At 38.5% G+C, this 27409-nt stretch overlaps 1 long non-coding RNA gene across 1 annotated transcript in view; it reads left to right on the forward strand.

Moving 5' to 3' along the window:
- Positions 1-26716, forward strand: part of LOC129474501 (uncharacterized) — a 39744-nt gene extending 13028 nt beyond the window's left edge. Inside the window, exon 3 of the long non-coding RNA XR_008654554.2 lies at positions 26649-26716. This is a non-coding gene — a long non-coding RNA (uncharacterized lncRNA). The remainder of the gene's footprint in view (positions 1-26648) is intronic.
- Positions 26717-27409: the final 693 nt, after the last annotated feature.

Genomic DNA, 27409 nt, shown 5'->3' on the forward strand with positions numbered 1-27409 from the left:
TAGGACCTTCTAAATAAGCATTTAAAATTTGCACATATCAAAGATCAGTCTTTGTGTTATTAATTTCCATGGGTATGACAAATGTATAATATCATGAATCCACCATTATAGTATCATACAGAATAGTTTCAACTACTCTAAAAAATCTGGTTCTTTTCATCTTATTTATCCATCTCCATCTTCTCAACTCTGGCAGCCACTAATTTTTTTTTTTTTTTTTTGCTTTCTATATTAGTTTGCTGGGGCTTCTATAACAAAGTCCATAGACTGGTATTTTCTTCTAACAACAGAAATTAACTTTCTCACAGTTCTAGAGGCTAGAAGTCTGAAACCAAGGTGTTGACCGGGGTGGTTTCCTCTGAGGCCTCTCTTTCGGCTTGTAGTTGGCTGTCTTATCCCTGGGCCTTTACATGGTCTTTCCTCTGTGTCCTGAATCTCTTCTTCTTATGAGGACGCCAGTCATACTGGATGATGGCCTACTCTAATGACCTTATTTTAATTTAGTTACCTCTTTAAAGACCCTGCCTCCAAATTCAGTCACATTCTGACAAGGGTTAGGACTTCAACATCTGAATGTTGGGGGGAACACAATTTGGCTTATATCATTGTGTAGTTTTACCTTTTCCAGAACACCACATGATTGGAATTATATAAGGTATAGCCTTTTCAGACTAGCTTCTTTTACTCATTAACATGTATTTAAGATTTTTTCCATGTATTTTTCTGGTTTGGTAGCTTATTTCTTTTTATGAATAATATTCCATTTTATGGGTGCATCAAAGTTTATCCATTTATCTGTTCAGCTGTTGAAGGGTATTTTGGTTGTTTCTAGCCTTGGGAAAATATGAATAAAACTGCTATAAATATTTGTGTATAACTTTTTGTTTAGACATAAGTTTTCCAATAAATTTGGTAAATACATAGGACTGCATTTGATGTATCTAATAATAAGACTATGCTTAGCTTTGCAAGAAACTGCCAGAGTGTATGTCAAAGTGTCGGTATCATTTTGCATTTCCATCAGCAAAAGAGTTTCTGTTGCTCCACATACTCATCTACATTTGGTAATATCAGTTTTCTGTATTTTATACATTCTAATAGGTGTATGATGATATCATTGTTGTTCTAATTTGTTGTTTAATTCCCTAATAAAAATGATGGTCAGCATCTTTCCATGTTTGTTTGTCATATCTATATCTTCCTTGGTGTGATGTCTGTTTATATTCCTTGCACATTTTGAAATTGTGTCGTTTGCTTTCTTATTGTTGAGTTTTACAAGTTCTTTATATATTTTTAATACAAGTCCCTTATGTGCTCTGCAAATATTTTATCCCAGTATTTATTTTCATTCTTGTATCTTTCACAAAGCAGAATTTTTTCCACTTTAATAACGTTCAACCTATCAAGTTTGTGTTTGCTTTTGTTTTCTTCATGGATCATGCTTTTGGTGTTATATCAGAACCTCATTGCCAAACCCTAGGTCACCTAAATTGTCTGTGTAATCTAATGATGAGTCTGTCAAAGCCATTCTTCATTTCTATTATAATTTTTTTTATTTCTAGCATTTCTTTTTTATTCTTTCTTAAAATTTTCCTCTCTGTGCTTATATTACCCATCTTTTTTTATGTTGTCCACTTTTTCCATTAGCGTTCTTAACATAGCTAAGATATAATTAACTTATTAATTAGTTATTTTGAATTCCTTATCTGATACTTTCAGAAATTTGTGTCATATATGATTCTTGGTCTGATGCTTACTTTATCTCTTCAGACTGTGTGTGTGTGTGTGTGTGTGTGTGTGTGTGTTTGCTTTTTAAAATGTTTTTTGTTAAAAACTGAACATAATGTATTCTGTGGTAAATAACACTTCAGCGTGATGTTTTTATGTTTGAGGTTTGTTCAATGGTTGTTGTAGTTTAAGGTGTCAGAGGTTTCAGTTTCTTTTAGCATTTCCTTTTTTCTCTTCTTTGGTATTTAGGTTTTCCAAAGAACTCCTTTTAAAGTAAGATCTGTGTCTTTTATCTCTTTCAGTTTTAATTTACTGTTATGCTGGAGTGCTGTGGTGGTATAAGGTATAGGAGATAGTGAACATTCTCTATAATCCTATCACTAAATCTCAGTCTTCTAGTAGGTCTGAGCTCTTGGACTGTAAAGTCCAGAAGTGTTTGTCAGTCTTTTTAATTTTTTTTTCTCCTCTTAGGTGAGACAGGAAGGCTGAAGGGGCTAGAGTTGAGCAATTGTTATTTTACTGGGAAAGATAGGGCTCTGGTACAGTTTTTTCTCTGGGAGAATGAGGCTTTGTTATGGAGCATACTCTAGTCTATTTTAGAATGGCTACGCTAGCCTAGTGTTCCTGTCATTCCAGCTCAAGTGCATGAATGGTGAATGAGTCTTCCAGTAATTCCAGCCCCCAGGCTTTTTCATTTTTCCAGTTGAGGCCCAAGACATCATAAAATAGACAAGCCATTCCCTCTGTGCTCAATCTGAATTTCTGATTTACAGAATCTTTGAGCAAAACAAAATTGTTGTTTTAAGCTTCTAGGTTTTGGGATAATTTATTGTGCAACAACAGTAACTAGAACAGAGCCATTGGAAGCTTGGAATATGATATGATTGTATTTATATTTTAAGAAGGCAACTCTGGCTGTTCTGCAGAGAATAAACTATAGCAAAGCAAAAGTGGGTGGAGAAAGTTGAGGCTATTATAGTTGCGTGGGAGAATAAGGTGAGTGCATTGGGTAGGGTGGTTTTGGTAAATAAGACAGAAGATATGGTAGGATTCTGAGTATAGCTTTAAGACGAGCCCAAAAAGATTTGTAGATAGATCACGAGGTACGAGAGAATGAGACTAGTCAAGGATGACTCCAGGGGTTCTAAACTGAGTAACTGGGAGATAATGGAAGGAGGAACAGGTTTTGAACATATTACGTTTATGATTTCTAGCAGGTACTCCCATGAAGATTAGGGTTTTGAGAGATACATGTGACTACAGTTTAGGGTAAAAGTGGAACTGAAAAAATAAAATTGACAGATATCAAAACATAAATGATGCTTACAACTATATGGTTGGATAGTATAATTTAAGAAATAACCATAGTTAAAGAAAAAATAATGTCACTAAACTGAGCCCTAGAATACTCCAACATGAAGAGGAGGAGCGGGCTGTAACATGAAAGGAGACCATGAAGTAGCAGGAAAACCAGCAGATTGCAATGTCCCAGAAACGGTGTGCAGAAAATGACTTACAGAAAACAGAATCATCCAGTGATTTAAATGGTGCTTGTGGATCCAGTGAGCTTGGGAATGAGAGTCAACCATTGCATTTGGCAATGTAAAGAGAAATGATATTGTGGTTAAAGGGACATATGGGGTTAAAGGAAATATTGTCGAAACCGAGATATGTTACAGCATATTATAGAATGTTTGTATGTGCTAAGAATAATTCAATAGAAAGGGGGAAAATTGAGGATGCAGAAATGAGACAAACACCTGGAAGAGTGAAATACTTGGATGAGCAAGTAGTGATAAGGTCCAGAATCCATGTGGAACACGGAGAAAGAAAGCGTCTTCCAATAGAGGGGACTGAACACACAGGCTCTGAGCAGAAATATTGGTAAATTGGATTTTATAGAAGATGGAATTCCCTTTGATTATTTTATTTTTCATATTGAAATAAGAAGTCACGCATTGATGAGAAGGAAGGGGCTGGGAGCTAGAAGTGAGTGTACTGAGGAGGTGTAAAATAGTTATCTCAAAAAACAAAAAAAAAAGAAAAAGAAGAAAGAAAAAGAAGAACAGATTGACCAGGGAATTACAGAATTTCTTAGGTGGCCATTGAGGTCAGTGATCATGAATATAAGATGAAGCCATTTGGTAGTTTTTCTCCTACTATGTTCAACTATTTTTTTTTTTTTTTTTTTGAGACAGAGTCTCGCCCTGTCCCCCAGGCTGGATGGAGTGCAGTGGCGCAATCTCAGCTCACTGCAAGCTCCGCCTCCCGGGTTCATGCCATTCTCCTGCCTCAGCCTCCCGAGTAGCTGGGACTACAGGCGCCCGCCACCGCGCCCAGCTAATTTTTTTTTTGTATTTTTAGTAGAGACGGGGTTTCACCGTGGTCTTGATCTCCTGACCTCGTGATCCGCCTGCCTCGGCCTTCCAAAGTGCTGGGATTACGGGCGTGAGCCACCGCGCCCGGCCTGTTCAACTATTTTTTGAGAGTCAGTGCAGAGAATTTAAACAGGACTTGGAGTTTCCTTTCACGATTACAATAGAGCGAGAGGGTGAAATAATAGAATGAAAATGGCATGGATTAGATTATTGTTTCCAGTTTTCAATTTCTCCTGTAAATAGGATTATACATCTACACCTCTTGCCATGTGACTTGTAGCACCTGCCACTAACCGTTGTCTTCTTGACCATGGGCCCCGTCATATGACTTTCTTTGGCCAATAAAATAGGAGCAGATGTGATGTGAGCAGAGACTTTACAAATGCTTGCATGTTTTGATGGCTCTGCTGAGCTGCAATTACCACAAGAAAAGCCTGCTCCAGGCAGTGTCCTGTCCTAGAATGAAGCAATGTGGAGCAGACCTGAACCAAGCACGCAGATTGACGCAGAGCTGCCCAGTTGCCCTGCAGATACATGATTCAGAAATAAATGCCTCTTCTCATCCGCCACAGTGATATATGTATGTATGTGTGTGTGTGTGTATATATATATATATACACATATATGTATACATATATATATTTTTTAAGACAGGGTCTCCTTTGTCTTCTTCTAAGCTGCTATGGCATGATTAAGGCTCACTGTAGCCTCGACTTCCTGGGCTCATGTGGTCCTCCTTCCTCAGCCTCTTGAGTAGCTAGGACTATAGGTATGCACCACCATGCTTGGCTATTTTAAAAAAAATTTTTTTTTTTTTTTTGTAGAGATGAAGACTCACTATGTTGCCCAGACTGGTCTTGAATTCCTGGGCTCAAGTGACCTTCCTTCCTTGGCATCCCAAAGTGCTGGAATGTATTTGTTATGCAATATTATTTCAGCAGAATTCTGATTAATACAGGAGAGAATGATCACACATGTGAAAGTATGAGGGTGTCATCATAATGATGAATGGACTCCAAGCCAGAGAAGGAGGGAAGTAAAGCCATGAAAGAGGAGACAGACAGTAACAAAGTGGCAGTGTTAATGGATTAGAAGTCACATCACAGAGTGAGGGAGTCTGGCTGTTAGAAGGGGTGAGCTGGGAAGACAGGAGATAGTGTTTAGAGAATGGGATGCTTAAACTTGAGATTTGGACAGGGCAAAGTTATTGGTCTTGAGAAGAAAATGACAAGGCAGAGGGCATGGTCATGGACATGCATGGCTGAGGTAGGGGGGCAGTGCAAGGGAAGATTGTGCAGGACGAGGAGAGCAAACATCTGAGAGGTCCGAGTGATGGGCAAGTTATAATGCATAGATATCAAAATGACCAGGAATGATAACTGGAAGTGTTGGAGCTCAAGAAGTAAGAAGATCGTTAACATCTTCAATGAATGAAGAAATTTCTGCTAAAACTGTCCATGGCAGCAACAAGAAGGGGTAGCAGATGGTGTAGCCTAATGGCAAGTGATTCACAAAAGGCCAGAGTTGTGGCTCACACCTATATTCCTAGCACTTTGGGAGCCCAAGGCAGAAGGATCTCTTGAGCCCAGGAATTCAAGACCAGCCTGGGCATCATGGTGAGACCCCTGTCTCTATAAAAAAATTAAAAATTAGCCAGTGGTGGTAGTGTTTGCCTGTAGTTCCAGCTACTCAGGAGATGGGAGGATCCCTTGAGCCTGGGAGGTTAAGGGTGCAATGAGTGTGATTGAACCACTGCACTCCATTCTGGGTGACAGAGCAAGACCCTGTCTCAAAAAAAAAAAAAAAAAAAAAAAAAAAGAGAGAGAGATTCAATGATACAGTCATCTAAAGAGAAGAGAGAAGAGAACAATTATTTGGAAGCAAGTGGAGAGGAGTAGAGATTCTTCCAAATTCAACAGTAAATAGAGTGATAATTTTAAAATTGCAGCTAGTCCTGGCGATGGCTGCAGGGAGCAGTATTCTTAGGAGACCACATGGTTCCAAATAGAGCCAAATAGAGAACAGGATTTGTTTCAGAAAGATGTGGCTATTGGAGGTTTGCTGCTGATGCACTGTGTAGGTTAAAGATGACAGAGGAAGGGCTAGAGGATCAGGAAGAGATTAGATTGGGTTAGACAGAAGGATAAATAGGGTTAGTTAAGGATGAGCACCCAGGACATACAGGATAACCCGGACATTTTTGGCAACCAAAGTAAAGAGGAAAACAAGGCACGAGGGGATTGTTTCTGTCATGTTTTGGTGCCTGATCTCTCAGGCAGTTTTTAGTGGAGTGTGAAGAGGGACTTGCCGAGCATTAAGGAGGATCTGTGGGGTCTCCTTAGTACATGACTTCAAGGCAGAGGGAGGTGGATTTACCAGGACTTTTTGGTTTCTTGCAACACATCTGAAATTAGGCAAAATATCTCTTCACTGATCCTTACTTAAATTCTATGTTTTTTTTTTTCCTCTTCTCCTGTTCCTATCTTACCTCTCACATCTGCTATCTTTGAGGATTTAATTTTTTTTCCTATGCTCTGGACAAAGAAATGTACTCATGACAGGGTTCAAGAATCAGATATTACTCTTGTTATTCTATTCTTAATTATGACAAATTACCTGCTGTTCCTTAATCTGTGCTGAACATCTACTATGTATCAGGCATTGTGCTTACTGCTTCATTCAAATTATGTTGTGTAAACTCATGACAACTGTATGAGGGGAGACAATTGCTCTCATTTTACAACTGAGAAATGGAAGCTTTGAGGACTTCAATACTGTATCCTGGGCTACTCAGATGACATGAGCTTGAATGAGGGTTTATACCTGGGATTCTAGGCACTGGGTCCAGAGTGATTCATTAATCTAACATGTGGCTGATTGCTCTGTGGAAGTCTGTGCGTAATTCTTAAATTGGGGCCTTAGCAACAGGTGGAGAATTATCCCCTCCTCTGTGCCATTTATTTTTTCACACTAGATTTGTCTTTATGGTGGCTCAACCTGTGGTGACTCCAACTGCATAGGCATCTTTTTTCTCCTTTGGGCCAAAAGGTCAACTTCTTGTTGAACACTGCATCTGGCAAAATGCTCTGCACGCAATAAATGCTCAAAAGAATGTATTAGTTGCATGAATTAAGAGTTACCCAGGCATCTAGTTAAGTCTTCATCCTTAGGCGTATATTAAAATGAATCAGGGAGTTTTTAATTTTTAAAAAAGTCCCAATGCTCAAGTCACACCCTGGAGTGATTTAAGTTGGAATCACTGATGCTGGGCCTAGGCGTCAGTATTTTCAAAGCATCCCAGGTGATTCTACTGGGCAGCCAAAGTTACAAATTCTTGCTCTGAGGGAGGCAGGCTAATAGTTGCTGGTTCTGCTTAAGATATAATTTCATTTCTATGATATGGGATGTGAGATGCAAGAAGCAGCAAGTGCTATAGTAACATCCATGTAAAAAGATGTGGAATGTTAACTTCGGGCCTTTCTCGTTCCACACTATTTCCCAGAGGCAAGGCTGTCATGTAAATATGTAAACACCTTCTCTTTCCATTTGATTTTGCCACTGTCTTCTTGTTTTTGCCACTTCAACCAAGTACCTGCATCTAGCTTTCACTTGATTTGCATCCAGTTCTGCCTTTGCTGCCATGAGCTTACTTGGCTGCTTAGTAGACACAGTAATCACTCCCAGGAATTGCATTTGAAAGCAGAATGAAATCTTCATAATTTGCACTATTCTGAGATGCATTCATCCTAATGGAGGTGACGGAGTCATTAAGGCTGAATTTGAGAAGCATTATTGGCTTTGTGTGCTGAGTCCTTCTAAGCCACCTGGCAGTTAGTGACACTCTTCAGGCAGTGCTAGCTGGCGCAAGCTGACAGGGAGCCTCAAACAAAAAGGGAACTGAAGCAACCTTTGCCATTAGAACTCTCATGTATTTGTCCGGGGGAAGCTGTAAAGAAGAGTCTACATTTATACATGTGAAAGGGATCTTAAGTGTTGGTGGTAGGAAAACACTCAACTAACTATAGAGAATTTGTTTCTTTGCCCCTTTGGGCTTTTCTTAACTCTTTCTGGGCCTCTGGCAGATTGATTTCAAGGACTTGCCATAATTATTCCTTCTCTGTATTCACATTACTTGTAAGACTGTGCAGCTCCTCCCATCCCAAAATAAAGTCTATTTCCCCCCACTCCTTGAATCTAGGTTGGCCTCATGACTGGCTATGAGCAATAGAATTCAGTGGATGTGATGCTCCAGTTCTGAACTTATCCTCAAAAGGCTTTGCACACGTCTTGTAATCCTGAGCTGCCTGCTGGAGTGTAAAAACTGACATCGAGAGACCACAGTTGTCTCAGACCATTCTAGACCAGCCAACCTACTGACCTCAAACATGTCAGAGAGTGCAGCTATGACAGCAGAGTGGCTATGTGACCGTGTATTAGGCCATTCTTGCACTATTATAAAGAAATACCTGAGACTGAGTAATTTATTTAAAAAAAGAGGTTCAATTGGCTCACGGTTCTTCAGGCTTTATAGGAAGCATGGTACTGGCATCTACTCGGCTTCTAGGGAGGCCTCAGGAAGCTCACAATCATGGTGGAAGGTGAAAGGGGAGTAGGCATCTCACATGGTGAGAATGAGAGGAAGGCAGGGGTGGGGGGAGTTACCACACATTTTTAAATGACAGCATTAACGGGATGGTACTAAATCATTCGCTAGAAATCCAGCCTCACGGGCTGGGCACAGTGGCTCATGCCTGTAATCCCAGCACTTTGGGAGGCCGAGGCGGGAGGATCACAAGGTCAGGAGATCGAGACCATCCTGGCTAACACGGTGAAACCCTGCTTGTACTAGAAATACAAAAAAAAAAAAAATTAGCTGAGCGTGGTGGCACGTGCCTGTAGTCCCAGCTATTCGGGAGGCTGAGGCAGGAGAATTGTTTGAACCCGGGAGGCGGAGGTTGCAGTGAGCCGAGATCACGCCACTGCACTCCAGCCTGGGCAACAGAATGAGACTTCATCTCAAAAAAATAAAATCAAAAGAAACTCAGCCTCACGAGCCAGTCGTCTCCCACCAAGCCCCACCTCTTATAGTGGAGATTACAATTCAATATGAGATTTGGTCGGGGAAAAATATCCAAACTATAACTGACCTGATATGAATGCATGGATCCAACCAAGATCAGAAAAGCTGCCCAGGTGGCCCATAAGCTCATGAGTAATAATTCTTATTATTTTAAGCCATTGAGTTGTGGGGTTGTTTGTCAACAGCAATAGTTAACTGATAATGACCTCAGTTACTTTGCCTTTAAGGGAAGGGTAGTGATTGATATCTAAGGCACAGTGGTTTTAACTGAGGCTGTGCACTATAGTTGTCTGTGGATGTCAATCTACCTGTTCTGTTTCTATTACAGACTAACTGAAGCAGGGTGACTGGGCTCCAACTTCTATGTGCTAACAAATTTCACAAGTGGCTATGATGCACAGCCAGAATAAAAAAATTCCTTCAAGGTTTTCTTCTGGCACTCACAGTATATTATTCTGAGACCGCTTTTTAAGGTTATACTCTACTCTAAAGGCATATAGTAAGTAAAGGCCCAGATAAAGTTGGAATTACATTAGGCCATCTGCAGAAAGAAGGAACCCAGACTCTATAGTGAACTCAGGAAAAGGCAACATGCCCTGAGCCTGAGCGCACTTACTGGCATATTACTTTTCTTGAAGATCTCTGTGTTGGCCAGTAACTATTTTCTTGTAAAAACAGAAACTCACTGCATAAGTAAGTGAATTTATTCCATGGATTCAAGAAATTCTCTCAGAATGCATGACAGAAAATACAGCCGAACTTTGCCAGTCATGGACTTGGAGATCAGTGGCATCAGGAACCCAGGATATCTTGCTTGCTCCAGCACACTTTCTACTTCACCTTACCTCTCCCACCACAAGAATTTCCTGGTCCCTCTGTACACATCTTTTATTTTATTTTCTTCCTTTTCAAAGACTGCCTTCTTTTGATTGCCCATTAGCCTGCCTAGCACCCCTACAGGGAGATTCAGCCCTGGAATTTACCTGACATTCCAGTTGCATAGAACTTAATCTTTTTGTGTCCTAATTACAAACTGCCAGGAGGAGAACTCTGATTGGTCCACTTCAAATTAGAACTGCAAACTGGGTCAAACCATCCATGACAGGGAGTGCTGCCATGTTCTCTAGGGCTGCCCCTCTGGACCTGTCTGAGAACAGGTTCATAAACAATAAATCATGGGCTGAGGGGAAATGGTTTATGAATGTAAGGAGTTTTTGTCAGGTTTGTCAAAGATCAGATGGTTGTAGATGTGTGGTATTATTTCTGAGGGCTCTGTTCTGTTCCATTGGTCTATATCTCTGTTTTGGTACCAGTACCATGCTGTTGTGGTTACTGTAGCCTTGCAGTATAGTTTGAAGTCAGGTAGTGTGATGCCTCCAGCTTTTGGCTTAGGATTGTCTTGGTAATGCAGGCCCTTTTTTGGTTCCATATGAACTTTAAAGTAGTTTTTTCCAATGCTGTGAAGAAAGTCATTGGTAGCTTGATGGGGATGGCATTGAATCTATAAATTACCTTGGGCAGTATGGCCATTTTCACGATATTGATTCTTCCTATCCATGAGCGTGGAATGTTCTTCCATTTGTTTGTGTCCTCTTTTATTTCATTGAGCAGTGGTTTGTAATTTTCCTTGAAGAGGTCCTTCACATCCTTTGTAAGTTGGATTCCTAGGTATTTTATTCTCTTTGAAGCAATTGTGAATGGGAGTTCACTAATGATTTGGCTCTCTATTTGTCTGTTATTGGTGTATAGGAATGCTTGTGATTTTTGCACATTGATTTTGTATCCTGAGACTTTGCTGAAGTTGCTTATCAGCTTAAGGAGATTTTGGGCTGAGACGATGGGATTTTCTAAATATGCAATCATGTCATCTGCAAACAGGGACAATTTGACTTCCTCCTTTCCTAATTGAATACCCTTTATTTCTTTCTCCTGCCTGATTGCTCTGGCCAGAACTTCCAACACTATGTTGAATAGGAGTAGTGAGAGAGGGCATCCTTGTCTTGTGCCAGTTTTCAAAGGGAATGCTTCCAGTTTTTGCCCATTCAGTGTGATATTGGCTGTGGGTTTGTCATAAATAGCTCTTATTATTTTGAGATACGTCCCATCAATACCTAGATTCCCTATTTAATAAATGGTGCTGGGGAAACTGGCTAGCCATATGTAGAAAGCTGAAACTGGATCCCTTCCTTACACCTTATACAAAAATTAATTCAAGATGGGTTAAAGACTTAAATATTAGACCTAAAACCATAAAAACCCTAGAAAAAAACCTAGGCAATACCATTCAGGACACAGGCGTGGGCAAGGACTTCATGACTAAAACACCAAAGGCAATGGCAACAAAAGCCAAAATTGACAAATGGGATCTAATTAAACTAAAGAGCTTCTGCACAGCAAAAGAAACTACCATGAGAGTGAACAGGCAACCTACAGAATGGGAGAAAATTTTTGCAACCTACTCATCTGACAAAGGGCTAATATCCAGAATCTACAATGAACTTAAACAAATTTACAAGAAAAAAACAAACGACCACATCAAAAAGTGGGCAAAGGATATGAACAGACACTTCTCAAAAGAAGACATTTATGCAACCAAAAGACACATGAAAAAATGCTCATCATCACTGGCCATCAGAGAAATGCAAATCAAAACCACAGTGAGATACCATCTCACACCAGTTAGAATGGCCATCATTAAAAAGTCAAGAAACAACAGGTGCTGGAGGGGATGTGGAGAAATAGGAACACTTTTACACTGTTGTTGGGACTGTAAACTAGTTCAACCATTGTGGAAGTCAGTGTGGCAATTCCTCAGGGATCTAGAACTAGTAATACCATTTGACCCAGCCATCCCATTACTGGGTATATACCCAAAAGATTATAAATCATGCTGCTATAAAGACACATGCACACGAATGTTTATTGTGGCACTATTCACAATAGCAAAGACTTGGAACCAACCCAAATGTCCATCAATGATAGACTGGATTAAGAAAATGTGGCACATATACACCATGGAATACTATGCAGCCATAAAAGAAGGATGAGTTCATGTCCTTTGCAAGGACATGGATGAAGCTGGAAACCATCATTCTCAGCAAACTATCACAACGACAGAAAACCATGCACCACATGTTCTCACTCATAGGTGGGAATTGAACAATGAGAACATTTGGACACAGGGTGGGGAACATCACACACTGGGACCTGTTGTGGGGTGGGGTGAGGGGGGTGGGATAGCATTAGGAGAAATACCTAATGTAAATGACGAGTTGATGGGTGCAGCACACCAACATGGCACATTTATACATATGTAACAAACCTGCACATTGTGCACATGTACCCTAGAACTTAAAGTATAATAAATAAAAAAAGAAAAAAAAAAGAATGTAAGGAGTGACTTTTCTAGAACAATCTATTAGATTTTCGTTAGATCAACACATAGAAATAAATCAACCAAATTTCTAAAATATTTAAAATCTGATCATATCAAATCACTGTTGCTTTTTTCAGTTTTCTTAAGGTATTGTTGGCAAAACTGAATAAATTTAAGGTGTACAGTATCGTGATTTGGTATATGTATGTATTATGAAATAATTTCCACAATCGAGTTAGTTAACACATCTATCATCTCACATTGTTCCTTTTTTGTGGTGAGAACATTTATAATCTACTCTCTTAGCAAATTCAAGTACACAATACAATATTGTTAATTATAATCACTGTGTTGTACATTAGCTCCCCAGAACATATACAGAGGATAATAAGAAACGATTATGAACAATTATATGCCAACAAATTGGATAATCTAGAAGAAATAAATAAAGTACTAGAAATATACAACCTACCAAGACTAAATAATAAATAAATAGGACATCTGAATGAACCAATAACAAGTAAAAATACAAAAATTAGCCAGGTGTAGTGGTGGGCACCTGTAATCCCAGCTACTTAGGAGTCTGAGGCACGAGAATTGCTTTAACCTGGGAGGCAGAGGTTGCAGTGAGCCAAGATCGTGCCACTGCACTCCAGCCTGGGTGATAGAGCGAGACTCAGTCTCAAAAACAAAACAAAAAACCAAAACCAAAAAAAAAAAAAAAAAAAAAAGAAAAGAAAAAAGAAGTAAGAACATTGAATCAGTAGTCAAATCCTCCAACAACAAAAAAATCCTAGGACCAGATGGCATCACTGTGAATTCTACCAAACATTTAAACAATTAATGCCAATCCTTCTCAAACTCTTCCAAAATGCTGAGAAGGAGAGAATAGTTCCAAACTAATTGTATGAGGCTAGCATTACCGTGATACCAAAGCCAGAGAAAAACACTACAAGAAAAGAAAATTACAGGCTAATATCCCTGATGAACATAGAGGCAAATATCCTCAACAAAATACTAGTAAACCAAATTCTACCACACATTAAAAGGATTATATACCATGATATATAATGGGATTTATCCCAGAGCTGTAAGATGGTTTAACATACACAAATCAGTTAATGCAGTACATCACTTTAACAGGATGAATAAATAGCAGAATAAAAATCATATAACCATCTTAAGAGATGCAAGAAAAGTATTTGAAGAAATTCGCATCTTTTCATGATAAGAACTCTTAGTAAATTGGGTATGGAAGGAATGTATCTCAACATAATAAAGGTCACAGCCTCACAACTGATATCATACTTAATGGTGAAAACCTGAAAGGTTTTTCTGTATGATCAAGACTAAGACAAGAATGCCTACTTTAACCACTTCTATTCAACATAGTACTGGAAGTCCTGGCCAGAACAGGTAGGCAAGGAACAAAACTAAAAACATCCAAATCAGAAAGAGAGACATAAAATTATCTGTTTGCAGATGACATGATCTTATATATAGAAGACCCTAAAAACTGCACCAGAAAACTGTTAGAACTAACAAATTCAGTAAAGTTACACTATAGAAAATAGACATACAAAAATCAATTGTAATTCTATACGATAATGATAAACTATCTGAAATACAATTTTTTAAAAATTCCATTTACAATAGCATTGCTGTGGTTTAAATGTGTCCCCCAAAAAGCATGTTTTGGAAACTTAATCCCAAATGCAATAGTGTTGGGAAATGGGGCCTAGAGAGGTGATCAGGCCAATGAGAGCTTTGCCTTCATGAATGGATTAGTTATCACAGGCGTGAGTTTCTTATAAAAGAATGAATTCAGCACCTTTTCTCTTTCTGTCACACATGCACCCTCTATTTGCCCTTCTGCCATGGGAAGACACAGCGAGAATGCTTTCGCCAGATCCAGTCCCTTGATCTTGGACTTGCCAGCCTTGAGAATCATAAGCCTACAGTATATTTTCATCATATATTACCCAGTCTGTGGTACTCTGTTTTAGCAGCACAAAATGAAGTAAGACATGTGTCAAAAAGAAGAAAATACTTAAGAATAAATTTAAGGAAGTGAGAAATCAATATACTGAAAACCATAGGTGTTGAAAGAAATTGAAGAAGACACAAGTAAATGGAAAAATATTACATTTTCACAGATCAGAAGGATCAGTATTATTAAAATGTCCATATTATCCAAAATGATCTATGGATTCAACACAATCCTTGACAAAACTTCAATGACATTTTTCACAGAAATACAAAAAATAATTCTAAAATTCAGTGGAACCATAAAAGACCCAGAACAACCAAAATAATTCTGAGAAAGAACAAAGCTGAAGGCATCATATTTTCTGATTTCAAACTATATTACAGAAATATAGTAATCAAATAAAAACAGACACATTAATTAATGGAACAGAATAATGAGCACAGAAATAAATAAACCCATGCATACATAGTCATCAACTAATATTTGACAAGGGTGCCAAGAATACACAATGGAGAAAGAATAGTTTCTTCAATAAACCATACTGAAAACTGGATATCCACATGTAGAAGAATGAAATTGGACGCTTATCTTACACTACGCACAATAATCAATGCAAAGTGTATTAAAAACTTTAACGTAAGACCTGAAACTCCAAAACTCTTAGAAGGAAACAGGAGAAAGACTCCTTGACAGAGGTCTTGGTAATAATTATTTTTGGATATGACACCCAAAGTACAAGCAACAAAAGCAAAAATAAACAAGTCCAACTACATCAAAGTAAAAAGCTTCTGCAAAACAAAGGAAACATTCAATAAAATGAAAAGACCACCTACAGAATGGGAGAAAATATTTGCAAACCATCTATCTTATAAGGAACTAATACCCAAAATATGTAAAAAACTCATACATCTTAATATTGAAGAAAACCCCCACAAATAACCCAATTTTAAAAATGGGCAAAGGGTCTGAATAAAAATTTTTCAAAAGAAGACAGTGACAAACAGGTAACTGGAAGAGTGCCCAGCATCACTAATCATCAGGGAAATGCAAATCAAAATCAGAATGAAATATTACCTCACATATGCTCCCATGTCTGTTATCTAAAAAGAAAAGAGGTAAGTGTTGGTGAGGTTTTGGAGAAAAGGAATCCTGTGCACTGTTGAAGGGAATATAAATTGGTATAGCCATTATGGAAAAGAATATGAACATTCTTCAAAACTTCAAAAATCTAACTATGATATCTTCTGCATATGTATCTGAAGGAAATGAAGGAAAGGAAATCTGTACCCCTGAGATACGCACACACTAGTAATGTTTTTATAGCATTATGCACAATAACTAAGACATGGAAACCGCTGAAGTGTCTGTCAACGAATGAATGGACAAGAAAAGTGTGTGTATATAGGCATATTAAATATATATAAAAACACACATACATATACACAAAATGGAGTGTTATTCAATCTAAAAAAAAAGAAATTCCTGGCTGGACATGGTGACTCATGCCTGTAATCTCAGCACTTTGGGATGCAGAGGTGGGTGAATCACTTGAGCCCAGGTGTTCAAGACCAGCCTGGCCAACATGGTCAAACCCTGTCTCTATAAAAAATACAAAAGTTATCCTGGTGTGGTGTCACAGACCTGTAGTCCCAGCTACTCAGGAGGCTGAGGTGGGAGGATTGCTTGAGCCTGGAGGCTGAGGCTGCAGTGAGCCATGATTGTGCCATTGCACTCCAGCCTGGATAACAGAGCAAAATTTTGTATCCAAAAAAAAAAAAAAATCCTGCCATTTGTGACAACATGATGAACGTTGGGGACGTTATACTAAGTGAAGTAAAGTCAGACAAAGAAAGACAAATACTGTATAATATCATTTATATGTGGAATCTAAAAAGTCAAACTCATAGAAACAGAGTAGAATAGAGCCTGCCAGGGGCTGGAGGTGGAGGAAGTGGGGAGATTTTGGTCAAAGGGTACAAACCAAATCACTGTTAAATATTATTGCATGCATATGTTCTTACAGGTTTATTATAATTTACATTTTTGTAATGGAAGGAAACACTATTTATTTTGAACATGTAGATAGTGCTTCTCCATTGTCAGAATACAAATCCAGCACTTGCTTCACACCTGTGTCTCACAGTCTTTAATTTAGGCATTCTCCCTACAGAGAATATCAGAAGTCATTAAAGAAATGACCAAGAAATAACACAAACTCTTTAAGAGTAATTTTACTATCAATCTGACTAATCTGCTTTATGGTTTTATTCCTCCGGGCAAGGCATATTTGTGCAAAGTAGAGAGAAGATTAAAGATTTTGCTGGTAAATTTGGAAAGTGGAAGAATGATTGATATTTTGCAGTATCTTATTTCTAATGCCCTTTTTAAGGAGCCCAGTTACATAGTGTAATTGCACAAACTAATTTAATTTAAGTTCAAGATATAAGAAATTTATATTCAAAATGAAGGAAAGTACAATTTATTTTTCTTTTATAGTTTGGTAAATCCTTTAGGAAACCACATTCATCTTGCAGACATGACATCATGGAGTTTTACAGTTTAGTGGGAGGTAGATATAATCAATTAACAACACAGATAATTGTTCATTACAAACTAAGGACAGTGATGGAAAATTACAAACAGATTTTAGAGCATGAAACTATGACACCCTATTATAGTGACACTGGGATGATGAGGTTGAGAAAATTATGTTTGAATAATGATCTGACGGATGCATGGAATTGAACCAGACAAAGACTCATTTGAGATAGAGGAACTCATATCTATGCAGGCCTTGTGAGGTGGGGAACACGGCACTGGAAAGGGTGAAGGAAGGCCAGGATAGTTTGAGCCCAGAGGGGAGAAGGGGGCTAAATAAGGCTGGGGAGAGAGGCATGCTCCTCATCCACATGGGACAAGGCCATACACTCCACATTCAGAATTTTTACCTTTATCCTGAAAGCAATAGGAAACCATTAAGTGGATTTCAGCAACTGAGGAGCGAGCAGTTTTTTTTTAAAAAATAAGATTGTTTTAAAATGATTATTCTGAATGCTGTCTTGAGAATAATCTAAGGAGCAATGAACAAGGTAGATGTGGACAGAACAGTTGGGAGGCTACAGGCAAGCAGTTAACAGTGCCCTGAAGTGGTGGCAGTAGTAAGATAGAGAAAATTGGATGAATGTGATAAGGTTGAACTGTCAGGTCTTTTTTTTTTTTTTTTTTGAGACGGAGTCTCGCTTTGTCGCCCAGGCTGGAGTGCAGTGGCGCAATCTCGGCTCACGGCAAACTCCGCCTCCCGGGTTCACGCCATTCTCCTGCCTCAGCCTCTCCAAGTAGCTGGGACTACAGGTGCCCGCCACCATGCCCGGCTAATTTTTTGTATTTTTTTAGTAGAGACGGGGGTTTCACCGTGGTCTCAATCTCCTGACCTCGTGATCCGCCCGCCTCGGCCTCCCAAAGTGCTGGGATTACAAGCGTGAGCCACCACGCCCGGCCTGAACTGACAGGTCTTAATGATGGTTTGGATGAGAGGGTGTGGCATGTGAGTTGCAAACAGGACCATGATCCTTCACTCCTTCTGCATCCACTCCCTTTGCCATGTAACTTTGAACTATTCTCTGGCTCTGCCTCTAGACCTGACTATATGCCTGCCTTTGGCCAACAGAATGAAGCAGAAGTGCTAAGGCGGTGGTTCTGAGTCTATGATTTGAGAGGCCTTGCTCTTTCCTGTATTTTGGTTAGTTTCATGAGGACATGCCTGTGGTTGCCTGCTGGAATGTGATGGATGCGTGAAGTAGACCCAAGATGCTCAGGTGTCCTAGTTGAAGCTGGTCTAGATCAATAGGTAGCCAACTGGCACATAGCCCTACCAAAAGACACAGAGCCACCCGGCAGATCTCTAGCAGGCTCCTGATAGATGAGTAATAAATGCTATTGTATTATGCCACTGAAGTTTTATGGCTGTTAGTTATATAGCATTATCGTGGCAATAGATACACTGACATAGGAGAAAGGGAGAAAAATATTTGGGATATAAGCACCTGTTATAAGCTGAATATTTGTGTCCCCCCAAAATTCATATGTTGAAATGCTAACCCCAAATGGGATGGTATTAGGAGGTAGAGTCTTTGGGAAATAATTGGGTCATGAGGGTGGAACCCTTATGAATGGGATTAGTGCTCTTATAAAACGAGACAAGAGAAAAGTGATTTTTCTCTCGACCATGTGAGGATGTAATGAGCAGATGTCATCTACACACTAGGAAGTGGGCCCACAGCAGAGACTGAATCTGCTGGCACCTTGAACTTGGACTTCCCAGCCTCCAAAACTGTGAGAAATCAATGTTTGTTGCTTAAGCCACCCAGTTTATGGTATTCTGTTCTAAGCGATCCAAAGTGACAAAGGCATCATTGATACACAATTGCTATTATAGAAGAATTTAATTTGTTATCATAATCCAGAGTTCTAAAGAAATGGGAAATAGATGAGATAAATTTTGATTAGAGGAAATTGTTACTCTGAAACCTTCCTTACACATAGTAAGTAATCGGCATTCATCAAAAGTTGGATTAATAAAAGTGTCAGTCCTTAGTATAAAAGTAAAACTACTGTAAACGAAGATTCCAAAGGCATCTTGTAGACTTTTTGCATATTTTTCACAGTTTGGTATACACTTGCTATCAAAACTTTTCTTTTTTTATTTTTAAAATTTTATTTTGTTTTGAGACAGAGTTTTGCTCTTGTTGCCCAGACTGGAGTGCAATGGCGCCTCCCAGGTTCAAGCGATTCTCCTGCCTCAGCCTCCTGAGTAGCTGGGATTACAGGCATGTGCCACCACGCCCGGCTAATTTTGTATTTTTAGTAGAGTCGGGATTTCTCCATGTTGGTCAGGCTGGTCTTGAACTCCTGACCTCAGGTGATCCACCGGCCTTGGCATCCCAAAGTGCTGGGATTACAGGCATGAGCCACCGCACCCAGTCAAAACTTTTCTTAAATGTTCAATCAACCATGATTTTAAAAAGGAAGTTTACAAAACCACATAGCATGACCATGTATAAGAAAAAATAAATTATGCCGGCCAACTCCTGTGCACTAGAGTTTCCTGTTTCCTTGTATTTTTTTTGTCAGTTTTGTCCCTATTTTTGCACTGTCTCACCAGATAATCACAGAGAGGAACATACAATTGATGGCAGAGACAAAACAGTTCCCAACAGCGACACTGTCCTTTCAAAGTTGCATCTCTTCAAAGAGGATGAAAGGAGACACTGAACAAAAAGTCCATTCCTGGGGTTTGACTGCAGAAGGGAAGCAGTTAGGGACCAGGCTGTTTACATGAAGCCCTGACCTCTGCTCCGTGGTACACTTAAGAGTTTCCACACCTAACTGTTGCCACTATGGTGAGGGTTTATAGCAAAATTCCTCCCAGAAGAGAGACCAATAAACAGAGGAATAAAAGTGTCTTTTCTTTTTGGTTTGAACTGTGATTGTTCAACATTATTTTTGGATGCTCTCAAGTGGTCTCGAAATGTTAGCGTGCGTACAAATCACTGGAGGGGTTGTTAAACCCTATCTCCCTGGAGATTTTGACTCAGTAAGTCTGGGGTGAGGCCCGAGAGTCTGTATTCCCAGCACGCTCCAAGAAGCTGCTGTTGGCACTGGTCTGTTTGAGGTATCTGTACTCACAATGCCAAAGAGAGAGAATCATAAAAGCATTCTCACTGGCACATTATCGTTGTTACTATTATTGCCTGTCCTAAAAGGGAGGGCTTAAATACTGGTCCTGTTTTCAAATTACTGCTCAAAAACATGACTGCAGATCAACCATGCTAGGTTGGAAAAAGGGTACAGTTCTTTCTAATAACTTATTTACAAACAATGTGAATTGGTAAAAATGTATTCTTGCTTTTTCCTCCTTGCCTGAATCTCAGGCTTTCCAGTATTTCACAAAGTCAATCAAGCTGAGGGACTAAAAAATTATCAATCTTAAATTAGAGGTTATGAAGAGTTTTGTTATATTCTGTCCACACCTGCTGTGCGCTGCTTAGAGAAAGGCAGCTTAATGGTGCAACAGGAAAGAAACGCCCTGGGTGGGAAGAGTCAAAAGATTTCTCCTGGATGAAGTCGCATTTTCCATTTGATGAGAATCAGCATGAGTAGAAGGCACAGCAGTGTTGTGCCTACTTGGCTGTAGGTTTCTCTTGTTGAATGTTATTGGGGCCATTCCATTTTTTTTTCCAGTTTCTCTCATGTCACTGACATAGCCTGAGTGTGTGACTAAGAGTGCAGGTGGGTGGAAAAACTGTTTTCTACCTCCTGGTTTTCCTTCTTAATTCTTCCTGTTTTTTGTTCACATTACACAATAAGGATGTGAACCTTGCAGAAATAATGGAAAAGCCTATGAATAAAAGAACATGTGAGTCCATTCCCAAGAGAAAATCACTGTTAATGCTTTAATTCATTTATTTTATGTTTTGTAGGTATGTAAAAATTCATATCTTTTTACATTTTTTACAAAATTGGATTATACTTTACAGGTTTGAATCATTGCTTTCTTTTCAATAATGTCATAGATATTTTAACATATTATTAGATCCTAATAACAAGGTTTTTAATAGTGTAGAATTTTCATTTTTATCATTATTCATAATTTCTTGAACCAAGTCTCTATTTATGGGTTAAATGTTAAAAAATCGATATTTCGCCGGGCGCGGTGGCTCACGCTTGTAATCCCAGCACTTTGGGAGGCCGAGGCGGGCGGATCACGAGGTCAGGAGATCGAGACCACGGTGAAACCCCGTCTCTACTAAAAATACAAAAAAAATTAGCCGGGCGTGGTGGCGGGCACCTGTAGTCCCAGCTACTTGGAGGCTGAGGGAGGAGAATGGCGTGAACCCGGGAGGCGGAGCTTGCAGTGACCCGAGATCACGCCACTGCACTCCAGCCTGGGCGACACAGCGAGACTCCGTCTCAAAAAAAAAAAAAAAAAAAAAATCGATATTTCTCCTCTCTCTCCCTTTTTCCCTCTCTCTCTCTTTTTTGCTGTCTTACACTTTGAGCTTGGGGGAAAACAAGGACGTTTTCTAAACCCAAAATAAGAGAAAAGCTTAAATCTGGAGAATATTCAAGTGCTAGAAACAATGTTTGCCCTGGGGATATTTACATATTTCTAATTCCCTAAGCGTAATTTGGCCAAACACAGACAGAAGAGTGGATAAAACCTGGGACCCTGAGTGGATAAAATCTGGGGCCCCAACAGGTGAGAAAACAGAGCCGAGCCCCAGGACAGGTGAGCTAAACCCATACAGGAGACCTGGAGGGCACCTGCTGAACTCAGCCTTTGCTCAGGGCCAAGAAAAATAAAACAAAAGCAAACAAACTACACACACACACACACACACACACACACACACGACAGGGCGTGTGGGGGGCATCTAGGTACCCGTAATTTTCTGTTTCTTGTTTTGAGTACTGGCTTCACAGATATGCTTAGTTTGTGATATAAGCATCTGTTATAAACTGAATATTTGTGTCCCCCAAAAATTCATATGTTGAAATGCTAACCCCAAATGGGATGGTATTAGGAGGTAGAGCCTTTGGGAAATAATTGGGTCATGAGGGTGGAGCCCTTATGAATGGGATCAGTGCTCTTATAAAACGAGGCAAGAGAAAAGTGATTTTTCTCTCGACCATGTGAGGACATAATGAGCAGATGTCATATTGGAGTCGATGTTGGAATTACCAGGTAGTAAACAGAAAATAAGGATATGTCCAGAGAAATAAGATTATTGAAAGTGTCACAAACAATGGAGAATACAAGTTCTTCTTACCAGTGAATGAAGCAAATAGTAATTACAGAAATATGAAACACAATATTAACTTAGAAAATCAACACTTTCATAATATGTAATTTAAAAGTGTCTACTAGCAGTATGAAAAAGTAAAAATAAATGAAATTTATTTTAATAATGTATTTTATTTAACCCAATATATCTAGCATATTATTATTTCAACATGTAATCAATATAAAATTATTAATGAGACAATTTACATTTTTTCATATAAGTCTGAAATCCTGGGTGTATTTTATACTTACAGCACAATATCAATTTGGAATAGTTGCTTTTAGATAATTCTTCATGCACACACACACATACATACACATGCAGAAACCTACCTTCTTCCACTATGTATAGATGGCTGGCATTGGTCCAAGTTGGAATAGATAAAGCAACATCCTTGGTTTAGATAGCTTTGTAGCTATATAGTATTAATTTAATAGAACAGATGTGTATAATTTATTGAACCATTTTCCTACTGAGAAGTATTAGTTTTCTTTTTCCTATTTCAAATAAGGCTGCAAGAAACATTACTTATACAAAACCTACATGCCCTTGTGTATTTCTAAGGCATGCAGTTTCAGATATGAATTTGCTGTGCAATGGAAGGTTTTACCAGCAGATTAGACACAAGTGAAGAGGTACTTAGTGAACTGGAAAAAAGATCTGAAGAAATTACTTAGAATGCAGTGCAGAGAGGCAAAGAAATGGAAAATATGAAAGACAGGTTAAGACACATGAAAGATATAGCTACGTATGTCTAAACAGAGATAAAAAAAAAAGAAGGGGGAGTAGGAATGTTCATAAAGATAATACCTAAGATGTCCCTATAATTGATTAAAGAAAACAGTCCCAGATTAAAAATTTCAATGAATCTCTAAAAATAAATAAATAAGAAGAAACTGATCTAGACCCGTTGTAATGAACTCATAGTACACTGCAGACAGAAGAGCTTACAATTAGCTGTAGGAAAAGGAGACAACAATCACCTACAAAAGAATGATTATTAGACTGACAGCTGGCTTCTTGCAGCAACAGTGGAAGACAGGAGTCAGGGAGCAAGATCTTCAGTGTGCTAAGAAAAAAGACTGTCAATCTATAAAAGTATGACTTGAGAAAGCACGAGTGGGAAATAAAGATGATAGCAGACAAAAATTGGGGGAGTTTACAAGCAGCAGACCCTTACTTAGGGCACATATAAGGAATATACTCAGCTAGAAAGAAAATTCCAGAATGTGTGTCTGAGCAGACAATAAAACCAAAAAAATTTAAAATAATAACCATTTTGGCAAATCTAAGCAAAAGTCGAATAGTATAACAATAATAATATCTAATTTGTGAGATTAAAAAATCAAGAGAGACCTGAATTCTGGAAAATAGAATCTAATTTAGAAGAATGAGTGAGAAAAGCTGTTTTAAAGTTTGTGTGTTATACAGGAGAAGAGTTAAGATACTGATCAACTTTAGACATTTTAAGCTAAGACTGAATGTTAAAGTTTTAGAGATATCCTTGTTTAGAAAAGGATAGAAATTAAATGCAGAACTTCCAAGCCAGCAGATGTTAAAAACAAATGGAGAAAATAAACCTCAGTTCAAATAGCACTGAGAAAGGGTAAATAAACACATACCAAACAAACAAAAATATAAGTAGGTACAAAATATTCTGAGAAAAATTTTAAAAATGAGTTTATCTGCACCTATAATCAATAAAGGACTAAATTCCCCACTAAAAAATTTCAAAATATTTTCTGTCCATAAAAAAGATGGGGGGAGAGAATGTTTTCTAAAAGACAAATACCTAAAATAGAGGTCACAGAAAAGTTGAAAATAAAAATATAGAACAAATACCCATCCAAAAGTAATTAAAAATAAGTTGGTAGGAGTATGTAAATACTAGACAAAATTAACTTAAAGTAAAAAGCATTATAGGAGATAAAGAGGGTTATTTATATATTGACAAAAGTTTTTATTGGCCAGAAAGATATGTTAAAAACTTGTATGCATCTTACAAAATAGGCCTAAAATAAGCCAAAAAATTATAAAATGTTATAGAGAAAGCTGAAAAGTCTACCAGTCTATTAGAAAATTTTAACATAGCTCTCTAAGGAGTTAATAGGTTAGTCAAGCAAGACTAAAGCCAAAGAAGTTTTCAACGAAATAATTAAAAGATTTCATATAACAGTTATATTTAAAATGTTGCTTCTGGCAATATATAGAAAATTTATGAAAATTAATGATATGTTAGGCCAAAACTTTCAACTTTAAAAAACGTATAGTCATACATACCATATACTCTAGTACAATCATTCAAAGAAAACCTTTGAAAGAATTAAACTTAACAGTTTATTTCTGCAACACATGAATCATGAATTGGGCAGCACTTAGCGCCAGAAGAGGCTTAAATAGCTACACCTGGCAGCCTGAGCAGAGGGAGGCTGAATAGGGAAGCGTTGTAGAGAAATCATCTGATTGGCTGCAGCCAGGAGTTGGCCTTATTTGTGCAAGGTCTCATCAGCTGGCTGCCTGTGATTGGCTAAATCATGACTGTTTGTGATTGGCTGAAACCAGGCTATTTGTTTTTTAAAAAATACTCTTACCAGGTTTTGGTTTGTTTACGTGCCAAGTTAGGGTGAAGTTTTTATTTTTAACATAGGAACTCAAAGTACAAAGCCTCAGACTAATGACCACTTACTTATTTAAGTTAGCCAATTAGGTTAGAGATTAATAACAAAATAATACCAAAAAGAAAGAGACGTGGAGTGAGAGGGAAAGGTTGATTTTTCCAATACTGGTACTCTCAAGACTGTCCTTCCCGAAAAGAAACCGGCCTCCTTCAAGCTCCATGGAAACTGGCTCTAGTGTAGCATGTGAGGGGTCAATTGACAGCTTGGACTGCAGTCCTCAAATCATGCCAGGGGAGGGACACCTGCTATACCCCAGCTATACACAATGAGCTGAAAGGAGAGGGCTGGGGCCAAGATTCTGCCACATCTTATTTGTGTTGTGTTGGAGCCTCTCATCATGAGGGGAGAGACTGATGCTTCCCAGTAATGAATCTTTAAAACCCCCCTAAGACCAAGATGTGGGATCCTTTTCCCAGAAACTGACTTTGGGCTAGGTTAGTTTTGCATGTGCTGCCCCAGAGTGTGATGGAGGAACATCTACTACAGACCCCATCTCTGTGAGTTTTCCCAACAAATACTTTTTCAGCAGGTTTGATGTATGCACTGCTAGGTCAGCTGCCCTTGTTTGCACTTCATAGAACAAAGGGACTCTCAGACATCGATGGAGGGAATAGACTTTGGCAGAGCTCCTTTGAAAAACAAGTTGGCATTGCAACTCCAGTTGTACATCCACAACATTTGTGTCCAAAACATTCTACAGGAAAGTGGCTCAGGTACCCTGCAGGCTCCTTTCTGACATGCTATAAGCCAGTGAGGTGGCAACATGTGGAAAGATGTCATTCCCTGCCTGCAGAGGAGCAACCCTCATAGGCAAAGGAAGATCAGGGAGGGGCCCTTTTCTGCTTCTCACATTGACCCCCAGAGAGAACTGACTTCAGGGCATGAAAGTCACCAAACATCAGCCTCATTTAGAGTCTGCATAAAAAACTAAGCAACAATTTTTCTTCTTGGCATTTCTCTTAACATTTCATGGTTTCTAACATTTTTGAGACATGAAGATCAAAAATTAAGGATGTGTCACTATGGTCCATTAGCTGTCTAGAAAATACAGCGTGGCCCTTGGGAACCATGGCAACAAATAACTTACCGATCATTAAGACTTCTCAATTTTTAATCATTTGCATTGCTGTGGTGGCTACCCAACCAGTATTTGGGGTTTGGGAATTCCAGCTTCACATCTTTTATTTTTTCATTTCATTTTCTTTTCTTTTCTTTTTGTTTTTGTTTTCAAAATTGACCTGTCAGGTTATGGCTAAGACATAATGGAGATGATGTAGACGTAGTACTTCTGACTATTTTTGAGGAATCCCTTAAAAATTCTTCAGGAACATAATCTACAAACATGAGCTTTTGAATAACAAAAAAGACATACACATATATATCTAGCTAGATATTATAATGTCTTCTTTCCTAACTTGTAAAATCGTAATAAATTTTTATGTTTCTACTTCATAGGTAAATTAGAATTTTATTTTGTTAAAATGGGTGTCTTTTAAATTTATGTTTGTTACTTGGCATAATGTTGTCATAAAATGTATCCTCATCTTGACCTGAAACTTACTTTTCCTTTACAGCATTTCCCTTTGAGCTATGTACCATATGGATAAGTAGAAAAATACAGCTTTACTCATTATTTACATACTTGTGAACTAGAATCCCTTCAGGGATTGCATGAAACTCAAACCAGACTTCTGGCCCAAAAAGTAAGCAGAACACATTCATATATTAGATATTAGTCAAATATCAAATTGGGGCACAATCTATTTTCTTTAAATCTTATTGCATGTGTTATTGGTGGCCACATTCTGACTCTGTTCAGAAGCATCTCGTTTTGCACACACACAGGATTGTACCTCACTGTCCCTTGAAGTCCTCATGGCCACATGACTTGCCTTAGCCAAAGAAATGTCAGTGATATAAGGTGTGTCATTTCTGGGTAGGAGCATTTAATTGCCAGAATAAGAAGCTGGAATCTTGAGTTAACACCTGTAGGACAAATGGCCTTGATAGTTTCTTGGATCAATAAGTGCACTTTGTGAAAACAAGAAATAAGGTTTTCTTGTGTTAAATTGCTGAGATTTTTAGAGATCTTTGTTGCTTCAGCCCAACTCAGTCTATCCTGATGAATACACCATGTAGTTTAATTGAGGGTGAAACACCTCTACTCATCAAAGCATTATGTTTTAATGGCTAATTTTATTGACAAATATTTCATTATCAGAATTAAAATAAAGATTTATACCGACAGTTAATCTATTGTTTTTTCAGTAATTTAGTCTCAAAATCTGGGAATTATCTGTGATTCTTCAATCTTGATTCCTATATTGACTGGTTA

This window comes from Symphalangus syndactylus, chromosome 24, assembly GCF_028878055.3.
Source record: "Symphalangus syndactylus isolate Jambi chromosome 24, NHGRI_mSymSyn1-v2.1_pri, whole genome shotgun sequence".
In the NCBI taxonomy this organism is placed as follows: Eukaryota; Metazoa; Chordata; class Mammalia; order Primates; family Hylobatidae; genus Symphalangus; species Symphalangus syndactylus.